Source organism: Dipodomys ordii, unplaced genomic scaffold, assembly GCF_000151885.1.
Source record: "Dipodomys ordii isolate 6190 unplaced genomic scaffold, Dord_2.0 Scaffold78, whole genome shotgun sequence".
NCBI lineage: Eukaryota > Metazoa > Chordata > Mammalia > Rodentia > Heteromyidae > Dipodomys > Dipodomys ordii.
The window spans coordinates 2,589,246-2,603,368 of NW_012267294.1; positions in this window are offsets into that span (position 1 = coordinate 2,589,246).

Genomic DNA, 14,123 nt, shown 5'->3' on the forward strand with positions numbered 1-14,123 from the left:
AGGATTTGAACATTAATGCAGCTGTCTCATTCAGGCAGGAAAAAAAGCAGTAGTAAGGTCTGATTTTATTAAGAAGGGCTAGTTACCTGACAGAACATTGACCCTTATTATCAGTCTAGACAGAGAATTTTTAATGTGGTAAAAACAATTCTTTAAGTCTTTGTAATGATTGCAAAAAAGCTGAAAATTGCTCAGTCTGGGATATAAGCATATAATTTACAGGTAGCTACATTAAGCATAGTGTTATAAGGAACACTTTAATTAATATTCTTGATGATTTTGATGATGATTTTTGATATCATCTGTCCTTAGCAGTGGATAAAGGAAATTTCTCTGTCTTCATCTAGTTTACACACGATTTTACCCATCATCCTTCTTTTCACAAGCTTTGACAATTCTATGTTATTAATTCTAGCTATCTTTCCTCCCGTTTGTACACAGCAGGCCCATACAACGTTCAAAACTTGAACATGATTGGCCTTGAACCAATTTGGAAACAATGTTTTCTATTTTTGAGATGGAAATGAGTTGAGATTATGATGTCCAGTACATAACAGTCTCTTACTATTTATTAAATCAATGAAAGGTTACTTTAGTTTTCAGTGAGAAAAAAATAAGTCACACAGTCTAAAACACCCATCTCCTCCAAATTGCAGTGAAATAATTGCTTCTAAACTGCTCTATTTCCTGTGTCTCACTTAAAACAGTGTGGCATCATCCTTGCTCTTCGAGCCCAGCCTAGTAGTGTTTAATGTGGACATGAAATTATAAGCATAAGGTTATAGATACACAAATGGTGTGATGCTTGGGTGGGTAGGTCAGAAGTCCTTTCTGCTTGTCTTGACTGGACAAGTGACATTTTTAGATAATAGATTACAGCTAGAAGCACAGATAATGCTACTGTTATACACATTAAACCTCTTAAAGGGGAATTTCCTATTTTGAGTCTTAAAATTTGAAATCATGAATTTTGAAGCTTGAAATCTTAAACTTGTTTCTCTATGATTAGTTTTTTAAGATACTTTTCTCTCACAAATTTCGACACTTATTACAAATGGAGATAGCGATTTATTAAAAGTCCTCTGCTAGATTATAATATGCTCTCAAACATCTAATAAAGGCACATTCTTAACTTATTTGGGTTAAGAAATAAGTGATGGAAAATCAGGACTAAATTAAAAACACCCTTCAGGATTTGTGAGAGAGAAAAAAAATAAATTTAGTTGCTCCATCTAGTGGTGAACAGTTATATGATTTTAGTGAAGAGTTTTTCAGAGAGGATTTTATTTAGAAATTCGCTTTAGTAAATGGGGGAAAAAGTATTTTGTAGACTTAATTCAACAAAAAAAATCACTCACATAATAAAAGAAAACCAGTACTTAACAAATCTAAATGGACTTAACAACATATCTGTGACCAACTCAAATTTCAAATAACTATTTCTTCCTTAGTCAGTGAAGGAATATGTAGAAACATTGATATCTACACCTAATGTGTATCTGTGTACCATCCTGAAAACACAGGAAAGTTTAGGCCTAGTCTGAGTGAGAAGAAGAGAAATATTAACAGAAAGATCAAACTTTCTGCAGTTAAGTGCATGGTGTTTCTTTTCTTTAAAACTCAGACCTTATTAATACTTAGCCAATGCTCAGAGTTGTATGCAACCAATTTTGTGAACAGATAGTTAAAAATATAGATTACTTGTTTAACTGGGTGTATTAAATTACTGTGGTAACATGGGCCATAGACCAGCGTTCAGAAAATCACTTTTTGGCCATATATCCTCTGTGTCCTGAATATTTCTTTGAAATGGAAATTATACTACTTATCCCAGAGAATCCTGAATTATAGTAAATACTATGTGAAAATCAGCTGGAATGACACAGAATAGGTACTCGGTCCACTTTTCCTAATGTCAACCTCCAACCCATTTATAGGGTCCTTCATTCACTCCTCACATTAACCTTCTTTCTGAGAAGTTTAGCACTCAGCTGGAAAGCAGAGATGATGTAGTTGCTCCTGCGCATTCTCCAAATTTATTTCTTCCTCAGATCCTCAAAACAATGGTTTGGCTTTGTTCTTTCCTGACATTAAAATAGGATCTGAAAAAGTGAAACGACAATTCCCATCAGTCAATTTGTGTAATAACACACTGAGTTGATCATGTTGGACTATATTTTTCATAGTCCTTGGAGGAGGGGTAGAAACGGCCTAGGTCATAAAAATAGCTCCTTTTGCATAGGATCTAATCGCAGATCCCCTTAAACATATTTGAGAGGGTTACTTGTTACAAAGTTACATGTAAATTTTCATTTATACATGAAATATGAGATTTAAAATCAGCATAATTTAAGGAAAAGATTTATTCTTTCATTTATTTTTTGTGGTCCTGAGGTTGGTATTTAGGGTCTTGAGTTTGCTAGCAAGAGCTCTACCATTTTAACCACAACCCCAGCCCTCACTTTTACCTCTTTTGGGGTGACATTTTCCTACCTACTAACTCCTTGATTCTGGTTTTCAATTCTTCTTTCCTCTTCCCAGTCTTTTATTTCCAAATTTTCTTCTTAGATGTTATCATCTGCTTCAGAAACTCTTTTGCTAATTAAGCTTCCCTCCAAGCCCGTTTCTTCTTACCAAGGCATTTCTTAAGAATATGAACTATGTTTATTCTTTTTTAATGTAATAAAATGATATTTGTGTTATTTTTATTGCGAAAACCAGGAATTTCAGGCAATATGGAAGATACAGGATAAAAAGAATAATATCCTTCCAGTTGTGTTTTAGCTTGATCCCCAATGACTTCAGTGGCTGGTGGAATTTGAGTTCAAGGGTCTGGACAACTCTTTGGCTCCATGACCCGTCTCGGTGTGCATGCCTGACTGTGGTAGGTCAGTATGTGGATGGCTTGGTCTCCAGGTGTTTCTGAAGTGGGTAGCTGGTTTCTGCTCACTGTGTGATTTGCTGCTGGTGTTTCCTCAGGAAGGAAATCACTAGGCCTTCACACACAGAGAGAGGTGCAATATAATATGTTTCATTGGTGAGTTTCAAGATGTTTTAGAGATAGAGAATCTGATCCAGCAGCATCCTAATCTAGGATGTCACAAAGCTTTTCCCTAAGGATAGATCCTTTGAGGGGCTCATGGAAAGGACAGAGAGGCAGGACACAGAAAGTGGAGGGCATTAGATCCACCCAAGGCTAATGTGTCCTGAGTCCCACTGTGTGCCAGGCCAGGAGAGAAACAGCCAGGTAGGATTTTTCTGCACAGGCTGCCACAACAAAGTGTACAAAGAAGGCTGAAACAAGACATTTACTTCTCAATGTCCTGGAGGCAGGGAGACAAAGATCCAAGTGTTACAGAGCTGATTCCTCCCAAGGATTCCTCCCTTCTTGCCTTGTTGCTGGTATCTCTGTGTTCTGAAGTAGTTGTTCTCTGTGTCCTTTTTCTTCTTCTTTTTCCTTTTTCAGGCTGCAGTTGATATCTTTGACTCTGTTAATTCACAATTCAGCAAATATTTGATTTCAATATCTGTCTCTTTAGGGTTTCTAAATTATCATTTTTTCTTTTAATTCTCTGTAAAGGGAAACAACTGTATGTAGTAATTTGTTTGCTGGGTTGAGACACTGCATTGAAATAACTAAATATCTTAGAAGAAGGTTAAATATAAAAAGAATCAGAGAGGAAGGGAAGAAGGATAGAAAGAAGAGGATGGGGGAAAGAGAGTAAGGAAAGGAGGAGGAGGAGATATGGAAGAAAAGGAGCTGGAGGAGGGAGAAGAATAAATAAATAAATAAAAACAACAACACTAATAATACAGATTAGTGTCCTGGTTCTAGCTATCTGTTCTATTGGCTTCTTCTGGTCTGCCTAAAGTGAGACTTCAAACTCTGCAAGGGTAGACCCTTTTTCTGCCTTGTCATAGCAGTGTCCTTTAGGCTCTAGTGTATCACCTTAACACAAAGAAATGGTTTGCTAGATAATTGTTAGCTCCTCCTTGATGTTTCGATTTCCATATCATACTGTCATCCCAAAATTTAATACTGCAAATCTGAATTTGCTGCCAAAGCAACTCCTCCTGAAGTTCCCTGTTGCAGGAAAAACAAAAAACAAAAGGTTACTTTTTCCTTCACAGGCTGGGAAGTTCTCAGGTTCTCTCTTTAGTTCATCCTTATCCTATCCTGTTAGCCAAAAATCCAGCTAGGCCTTCATGGATCATATTGATAGCCTCTCATCCCCTTTCCCACACCACTAGTCTCATGACCCTTATATTATATGGATTATTGCAGTCATGCTTTCCCTTCCCTAATCTATAGTGTTTATCACAGAAAAAGAATTTCAGGACCTTAGCCACTTGCTAAAAGAAATTCTTTGAGGTTTCCCCTTGTTTATAACTGATTCCAGGCTTAGATTTCATTGTAGCTATGCCACAATTTATTCACACCTAATGCACAAGTTTTAATTGCCATTACATTTCCACACAGTTTCTCTGTTGTAGTCAGACTGGTTTCACGAAAAAAGTACTACTTCCTGAAAATGCAGAGCAGAGACTTTCCTCTTCCTATTCTTTCTTGTGTCTTTCGTATTTTCTTGTGTCTTCCAGTGGAATAAATCTTACCTTGGATTTTTGTTCCACTCTAGTTGTTTTTAGTAAGACAAATTTTCTTTTTTCCTCCCCAATATAAATTTCCTTGACATTCTAGCACACTCATTATATCATAAATATGTAGTGTATTCCATATGCTGTTTTACAGTATAGCAGTCAAATACAGAACCCAAATCTAGGCAGTTGATTTTAAACACAACCACTCACTAACCTGCTGACTTCAGGCAAGCAGCTAAATCTCTTTGTGCCTTAATGATCTCATCTATGCATAGAGGTTCAACTTCTGCAAATCTCACAAGATTGCCATACAACCCTGAACGCGCCCGATCTCGTCTGATAAATCTATCTGGTCACTACCTGCAAAACAATGCCGGCTTGAGGTAAACACCTCTGTTCATCATCATCATTATCATCATTTTTATATGTCTGGCATTTCACCATAAATGATTTGCAAAGTTTTTCAAATAAAAAGATTTCATATCTCTCTGCCTCACACAGATGAGATTGTCACAAACATCGTGTTTGCAACGGTTTAAGGTGGCCTAGAAGTCAGGTTTACAGGATTAGGTAGGTCTTTAAATTTCATTCAGACAGCTTTTGCTTATATGTAAAATGGAACTAATTTTTTCCTACATTTAGATAGTTCATTAATGTGTCTCATGTAAAAGAATTTACTTTTTTTTTAAATCTCCTACTCATTTCAGCTGTAATTTATATAAACATATTGGAAGCATGCCAATGTAACCTGTGTTACCAAGGTACTCAGTGAGGGCTTTTTCTTGGGGGCAGGTGGCTTAAATAACAGAAATTCGTTTTCTCACAGTTGTGGATGCTAAACATCTGAAATCAAACTGTCAGCAGGGCTCATTTCTTCTGAGGCTTTTCTTCTTAGTTTATAAATGTCTGACTTCTTATGACTCTCCATACTTTATTTTTTGATGTGTGTCTGTGTCTTTAACAACAATCTCTTCTTCCTCTTCTTGCTAAGTAAGCACTATAACCACTTGAGCTACTCTTCCAAACTCAATCCCTTCTTGAAAGAACTGCCAATCATGTCAGCCTAAGGCTCCTGCTAATGACCTGGTTTAAATTTAACTCTTTTATAAAGACCCTGTTTCTAAATATAATCACATGCCACATACTTAAATACCTGAGTTAGGATTTCAGTGTATAAATTTATTTTTTTTGGGGTCCAGTCGTGGGGCCCGAACTCTGGGCCTGGGCACTGTCCCTCAGCTCTTCAGCTCAAGGCTAGCGCTCTACCACTTGAGCCACAGCGCCACTTCCGGCTTTTTTCTTTTTGCTTATGTGGTGCTGAGGAATCGAACTCAGGGCCTCAGGCATGCAAGGCAAGCGCTCTACCACTGAGCCACCTTCCCAGCCCCAGTGTATAAATTTTGAGGAGACACAAATAACAATGGCGGAATTAGAAATAACAATGGATGATTCTGCCTGTATTCCATGTGGCAAAATGTACTACTAGACAAATTTCAGAGACAAGAAGATACTATAGAACTTCAAAGTTTCTGAGTATGTGGAATGCTATTTAAGTCTTACTTTGCTTTTCTACGAACTTTTCTGGATTTTTGCAAATCTGATAATTGGTGGAGCTGAACTATAAGATACTTATATTTATCCTGTAATCCTCACTGTGTGAGAGGCATAGGTAGAAGGCATAGGTTGGAGGCTGGCCCCAGGCAAAACATTTGGGGACCTATTCAAGCAATAACTAAAGCCAAGGCACTAGGGGGTCTAACACCTGTCTAACAAGTTTGAGACACTGAATTAAACAACAATATCAACAACTACAAAACCTAGTGCCACCAGAAACTAATAAATGCTAAGGGTTGAATATCTAGTCCATGTGTGTGTATAAATGTTTATGTATACATATATATAATTAGTGTATATATTAATGTTTTATATAAATATATAAGTGTATCTCTATCTCTATCTCTGTGTATGTATGTGTTAACTATTTCCAGATAAGAGCATCTATAGGAAATGGTAATGTTGATTCTTCAACGTATAGCAAACACACAGGGTGCTTGTGATTTTTCTTGGCTATGACACATGGACTTACTGAAATTGAGGAACTTGAAGGAAAATCAGGTCCAGGTTATAGAATTAAAAGGTACATACTTTCAATCATCGGCAAACATTGATATAGTTCTTTTTTTGACTTATGAAATTAATATCGGTGTTGTTAATTATCTAATGACTCTCTTTGCATCAACATCCTTTGTGAAACTTTTAGATGTTGCCACATCATAACAAAGAATTTAATTTGAATTAGGATGGAAAGTATATCAGAGACATCTCATGATTTCTAAGAAATGTGAACATTATTCCACACTTTGTTCCATCATTCAGCAGTGGGAAGGCAGAATAGCCATGGAAGGATTGTGGGACCTGGGGGAGGGTGGAGCCAGTGACTGGAAGAAGCCTGGGTTTCTGCATGACTGCAAAGGAATGTGATAGGACCCAAGAATAAATCTTGTGTTAGGTCTGTGAGATAGTGATACTGGTTGCTACAATACTGTGGCTAATAGAGCCAGCATTGTAAGACTTTAGATATTTCAGTCTTTAATGACCTTTTCCTGCATTTAAGTTTTCATTATTATCCTCAAATAGATATTCCATATGTTATTTCTTTCTCAAGGCCACAAAGATGATCTTATCAGTTACGAACTCTATGTTAAACATTCTATTAGAGTATTTTTAATTTCTTCTTTTCAGAATTTTACTACCTAGAAAGCAAAAGGCAAGGGTAATCCTAGAATCCTGCTTCTAGATGAATTCTCATAACTTCTGCTATTTAGAGTAAATTCTTAGTATCCATCCAAGGTCCTGGTAACTCATGCCATTAATCCTAGCTACTCAGGAGGCTGAGATTGAGGATCACAGTACAAAGCCAAAAGGAGCAGGAAAATCGGCTAGAATTTATCTGAACTGGAGACATTTATAATTAAGCACCAAAAAGTCACAAGTGGAAGTATGGTTCAAGTGATAGAGTGTCAAGCTTGAGAAAAAAAGCTAAGAGACAGCATTTAGGCCCTGAGTTCAAGCCCTAGTATACACACACACACACACACACACACACACACACACACACACACACACATTTGTAGTACTCAGAATTTTGGAGTCTATAAGAATTGTTGACCATTAAGGATTGACACCATTTTGAAATTACCATCAGATGGGAAAAGTAAAACATAAAATGTATATGTTCATATTTATGTAATACAGAAGGTGGCTTAACCTGCAAAACAAGGTTCCTTCTAGCAATATTTAAAAATAGTTTAAAGTTTGCTTTCTTTATTTGGCTTGAACATGTGCTTTTTTGACTGGGCCGAAATGCTCAGCTTCATATTCTTTCCCAATGTGAAGTCCATATTAAAAGAATTAGAAGAATTTCCTTTTTGATTATTATAATCAATTGTGTCCAAAGTTTTCCATGAAACACCCCTACCTTTTTCATTTCAGGGCATTAGCATTTGTTGTAGAGTGGCAGGTGGCAAATGTGAATAAAGAAGCTAGTCCTGTGATTTACTGAAACATGAAATGTTGAGGACTGAAGAAATTTCTTAAAATAATGTTTTAACTTGTTCCAAAGAGTTTAGTGTTAGCTCTGTCTCTTCCTCTTCCTCCCTTCTACCTTTCCCTCCCTCCCTCCCTTCCTCCCTTCCTTCCTCTTTCTGTCTTTCTTTTTCAGATACTGTTTATCAGGGTGAGCACAATCTCTTTTAGAGTTTAAAAGACAGGCTAGAGTAAGAGGAAGGGGAATAGAGTGAACGAGGCATAGAAAATCAAATAATTATCATGAGAGAAAGGAATATCAGAAACTGGGAACTGACATAGGAACAATAAAAGTATTAGATTAAAAATAAATAAGCAACGGAGACGTACAAATGAATGTGATTTTTCAAGGCAAGAAACTGTGACTCATTTAGTCTTTGAGAAGCAGAATATTACCAGAAACAGTAAAAATAATGAGTACAGAAGGGTATATGATATAGGAAGCTGTGGGAATTTCTAGGCTGACTTCTGTGCTAATTATTAAGTATCCCAGCTCTCATTCTATATGCAAACTAAACATCCATAAATCTCTCTGTAGCAGGATTAGACATAGGAAGATATTCAAATACCAAAGTAACTATAGAAATGGAAGGAACAAAGAATTCTTGAAAGTCTCTGGGTAAAGATAAAAGAAACACAGAATAAAGACAATCTCACAGTGGGGACCTGTGACAGATCTTCAAATCAGGAAGTCGGGGAAGATGGAGTGAAGCCAAACCCTATCTCCACATCCAGGGAGATGCTCCATAGATTTTAACTACCCAGTTAACTTTCAGTTAACTCACTCAGGAGAAGAGAACTGGAGACACATGAAATGTAAGTTTAATGCTGTCAGTAAATGATGCAAAAACAGAGAAGCAATACTTTTAAAAATGGTATTATATTTTTTAAGGAAAATTTTATAAACTACTTGAATATTAACTGGGAGAGGAATGATCCCAATCAACTAAATTCTAAGTATGAAAATCTTTCCAGAATGTTAAGAATAAACACAAATTGTGTATAAATTGGTGATACGTGTTTATCTATATCCATCAAGATCTATATACAGATAAATATATAGATACAATCAATATATAAATACACTAAATAATGTTTTATTTGTGCCAACATTAGGGCTTGAACTCAGGGCCTGGGTGCTGTATTTCTGCTTTTTCCCTGAAGGCTGGTGCTCTATCACTTGAGCCATAGCTCTATGTCTGGCATTTTGCTAGTTAATTGGAGATAAGAGTCTCATAGACTTTCCTGTCTGGGCTGGCTTTGAATCACGATTCTCAGATCTCAGCTTTCTGAGTAGCTAGAATTATAGGCACGAGTCCCTGAAGCCTGGTATAAACAAATTTCTTTTCTTTTCTTTTTTAAAATGGGTCAATGGGTAGGTGAGTCTATTTTTTTTGTAAAGGTGACATACAGAGGGGTTGTGGTCCTATAAGTTAGGTAATGAGTACATTTCTTTTTGAACAATGTAAACAAATTTCTTGATGGGAGATTTTAAGCTTGTACCAAGCCAAATGAATGGCAATGGGCTCCTGTACTTGAGAAATCTGTAGTTTACCTTCTTCTATGTAGCACACATCTCCAAACTTAAGTGCTACTGCATAACTTCTGGTCTTCTTTTGAGTCATGTCCATAAGGTCTCTCAAGGTCTGGAAGTCTGGGTTTGGAGTTCATACAAAGTCATTAACTCTTCATTCAGTCAAACAAATTCTAAGAGTGAGTCTAGATTCACTGGGGTGAGGAATTGAACTACTCCTCATATAAGTAGCTTTTTTTGTGGTGTTTAAAATCTATTGTAGGTGATTTGTAAATTAAAACTCAATTAACAAAATGAGATGAAATATGAAAGGATTAGACTTAAATCAAAAGCTGCTCTTTCATTGCAAAGCATAATTACTATGTAGGTGAATAATTGTTTCCCTTTTCCAGTCTTTTCTTGGCTTGAATCCTCATGACAAAGTTTAGCCCAGGGACTCCAGACATGCTGAGCCAGTGGTCAGGGTCTCTAGGATTTCAATCATGCCACTAACTTTTTAAACTCTCCTTAGTTCAGTATCTTTAGATGTCTATATTGCCAATTCAATGATATATAAAGTTTGCATATATGAAATTTGCAGAATTTCTGAAAGATTTTTCATTATGCTGTATATTTTGTGATAATACTTGTCATTAGTTCAGGCACTGATTCATAGTTCAAAGAGAATTTACACTTCAACTTAGTAAGACAGGTTTTAGCTTTTGAGATCTTATTACCTGAGGGCCTAAAGAGAAATAGTTAAGCAAAACAAACTGAATTAGTTTGTTTATTCAGCAGTGTGACCTCATCACAAGAACTCTCAACAAGGATGTGTGTGCAAGGGATCAGCTGTTGTTTGGGGTAGGTGTCTTTTTGGTAGTTCCACAGAGCATGGCTTGTTTTTTCTAGGGAGCTGCCAACACGTACAGCATGTCCTCTCCTGACCCCTAGCCTAACAGTCATCTCCACAGTAGCCATCTCTGTCCAGAGAACTGTGGCTAATTGGTTAAAGACTGTCACCTGACTTGAGTTAGGCCAATAAGTTTCTGCCTCCTGTGAACTGGAAATGTTGCAAGAAGAGAAATAGTGTTGTTGGAAAGAAGCGCCACACTCTCCAGCAAAGGTTGTTACCTTCTTGAGCCTTGTAGTTCTTTTTTTTTAGGTTTTGTAAGATATTCCAATATTCTTCAACACATTCCCTTATTTTTCTCAAATAAATAGAATTGAATGCTGTTATTCGTTATCAAAGGAAATTTAACTGATGGATGATTGTCACAATCCTGGCTGAAAGGTTAGAAGAAGATGGTTTATCGGAGTGCCATTGCATTCATTCTTTTGACAGTGACTCTCACTGACTGGGGATATGTCAATAATAGAAATAGGCATACAAGTAAGACAGGACAAAGGGTGGGGAGATAGTCATAGAAACATGTACTTATACCACATTTTGATAATGTTCTTGTACAGATACTTACCTGTGTGGTGAGAGTACAGATAAGGGTTTGAATAAGCTCTCTGTGTGGGTTGCAGAATTAGGGTTAATCATCTTGGACAAGGATATCAGCTGAAGACTAAATCAAAACCACACAGAAAACTCAGTCTCATTACATTTCAGTGGCAGTAAATGAAGAATTTCTACATAGAGACTGAAGACAAGCTGTTCTCAGTATTGACTCAGCTCTGCAGAGTGGAAACTGATTTAGCAGCAGCATGAGAGACTTGGATTATAGATGAAAGAATTTCCTGACAGTGAGTGTTGTTAATGTCAGGAGGTTGTAGAATCTTTTCCTCTGGAGGTTTTAAAAGTAACGTGGTTCTTCATTGGTCTGGGATGTCATTATTATGATGTTATCTTAAATAGGGAGATGGAAGGTAATTACTCAGGATCTTTTATGGCTTAGACAATTTTTTATAGTGTGGTCATTTTTCCTACTCCCCCTCCTTTCTTCTTCAACCAAGTTTTACCATGTAGCCCAGGCTGGTCTTGATTTGGCATCCTCCTGCCTCAGCCTCCTGAATGCTGGGATTATATGTATACACCACCATGCCTGGCTAACACTGTCATTTTAAAAGGCTATATATTTTTAGAGAAGTTTTAGATTCATAGAAACAATGAGAGGAAAGTATAGAGATTTCTTATGTGCTCCCTCCTCCATCATGTCCAACCTCCCCTATTACCAACATTCCTCACCAGAGTGGTATGTGTGTTACAACTAATGAACTCACTTGCTTACAGCTTTTTTACCCAAAATATCTCTAGGGTTCATTAAGGCATACTCTCATGTTGTATATTCTGTTGATTTGTACAAATACATAATGACATGTGTCTACTGCTATCCTATAGAAGGGTTTCATGGCCTGCAAGGAATTAATTGTATTCAACCTATTTATTCTTTTCTCCCCTCAACCTTGATTAAGTGTCATAAAGCTGGAATAAAAGTATGTAGTGTTTTCAAATTAGCTTATTTCAAGTAGTATATTCATTTAAAGTACATCCATAACTTTTTATGACTTGGTAACTTTTATCTTTGTAACAGTGGGTAATAGTCTATTGTCTGAATGCACTGCAATTTGGTGGCTGTTGACCTACTATAGGACACTGTATTGATTTCCAAGTTGGGTAATTTTGAGTAAATCTGCTGCAAATATTTGTGCACAATTTTCTACAACGGCATACATTTTCAGCTTCTTTGCAACACTCATTTTCTTTCAGGAAAACTATGAAATTAATAAAAAATCTGGGAAAGAAAACTAACAAAATTGTTAATTTACTTTGGCAGCAACAGGGAGAAAGACATGAAGAGATTAGAAATGTGAAACTTACTGTTTTGAAATCACGTAGTCTATCAGTTGTTTCAAGTGTTCTTTTGTTAAATTTTATTTTATTGTAAAGATGCTGTACAGAGGGGTTATAGTTACATGAGTAAGGCCATGAGCACATTACTTGTCCTTCATTGTTACTCCTTCCTTTGTTGTTGTTCCACTAGCCTTTCCCTCCCTGACCTCCCAGAACCTCCCCACACCCACCCGAAGTTGTAAAGTTCCTTTCCAATATACTGTCCTGTTGGTATCATTGTTGCAATGGGTCATCCTGTGTCCTTGTTTCACCATTTGGTTACTCCCCTCCTCTCCCCAGATTAGACAAATGTATATACAAGATGCAGGGTACCAAAATCAAGTACAGTGACAACAGGAGATATACTATAGGAGGAAGAACATACAAAGGAAACAAACAAGCAAAAATCACATAGTGCATTTAAAACAGCAACAACAACCACAAAGACAGACCTCTTGTGTCCATATCTTGGGGTTCATTTTACCCAGCATCATCTTATATGGTCATATGTACATAGCGTTTGAGCTTTTCCTCTCATCTGATAAGATTATCCTATAGGTATACTAATTATTTCAAATGAGGGAAACCATGGGACCTATGTTTCTTTGGGACTGGCTTACTTCATTTAGTATAATTTTTTCCAAGTCTTTCTATTTCCTCACAATTGAGGTGTGTCATTCTTTCTGATGGAAGCATAAAATTCCATTGTGTGTGTGTGTGTGTTTGTGTGTGTATGTGTTTGTGTGTGTATGTGTGTGTGTGTATCACATTTTCTTGATCCACTCATCAACTGAAGGGTGTCTGGGCTGGTTCTATATCTTAGCTATGGTGAATAATGCTGCTATAAACGTGTTTGTGCTGGTAGCTTTAGTATGGTCTTGTTTGTGATCATTTGGGTAAATGCCCAAAAGTAGGATTGCTAGGTCATAGTGGAACTCTATGAGGAACCTCCACACTGCTTTCCAGAGTGGTTGAACAAGTTTATACTTCCACCAACAATGCAGTAGGGTTTCATTTTGGCCATATCCTCTCCAGCATCTGTTGTTATTAGATTTCTTGATTATAGCCATTCTAACTGGATGAGGTGGAATCTCAATGTTGTTTTGGTTTGCATTTCTTTTATGGCTAGAGAAGTTGAGCATTTCTTCATGTGTCTATTGGCCATTCTTATTTCCTCTTCAGAGAAGTCTCTCTTTAAGTCTTTTTTAAAATACATTTTTGTTAAAAAATACTGTACAGAGGGGTTACAGTTACATGAGCAAGGTAATTAGTACATTTCCTATCAAGAATTGTTACATCCTCCTTTGTTTTTCCCCTACTATCCATTTCCTCCCACCTCCACAACTACCCCCCCAAAAAAATTATAAAGTTAGTTTTTCAGCATAGTGTCTTGTGCATCTGATTGTTACAATGGGTCAACCTGTATCCATATTTAAGCATTTTATTTTTTCTCTTCCCCTCCCCAAATTAGAAAAGTGTATATACAAGATGCAGGACACCGACATCAAATATGGTGAAAACAGGGGTTATACCATGGGGGAGGAACATACAAAGAAACAAAAAATCACATGGTACATTATAAATACATTA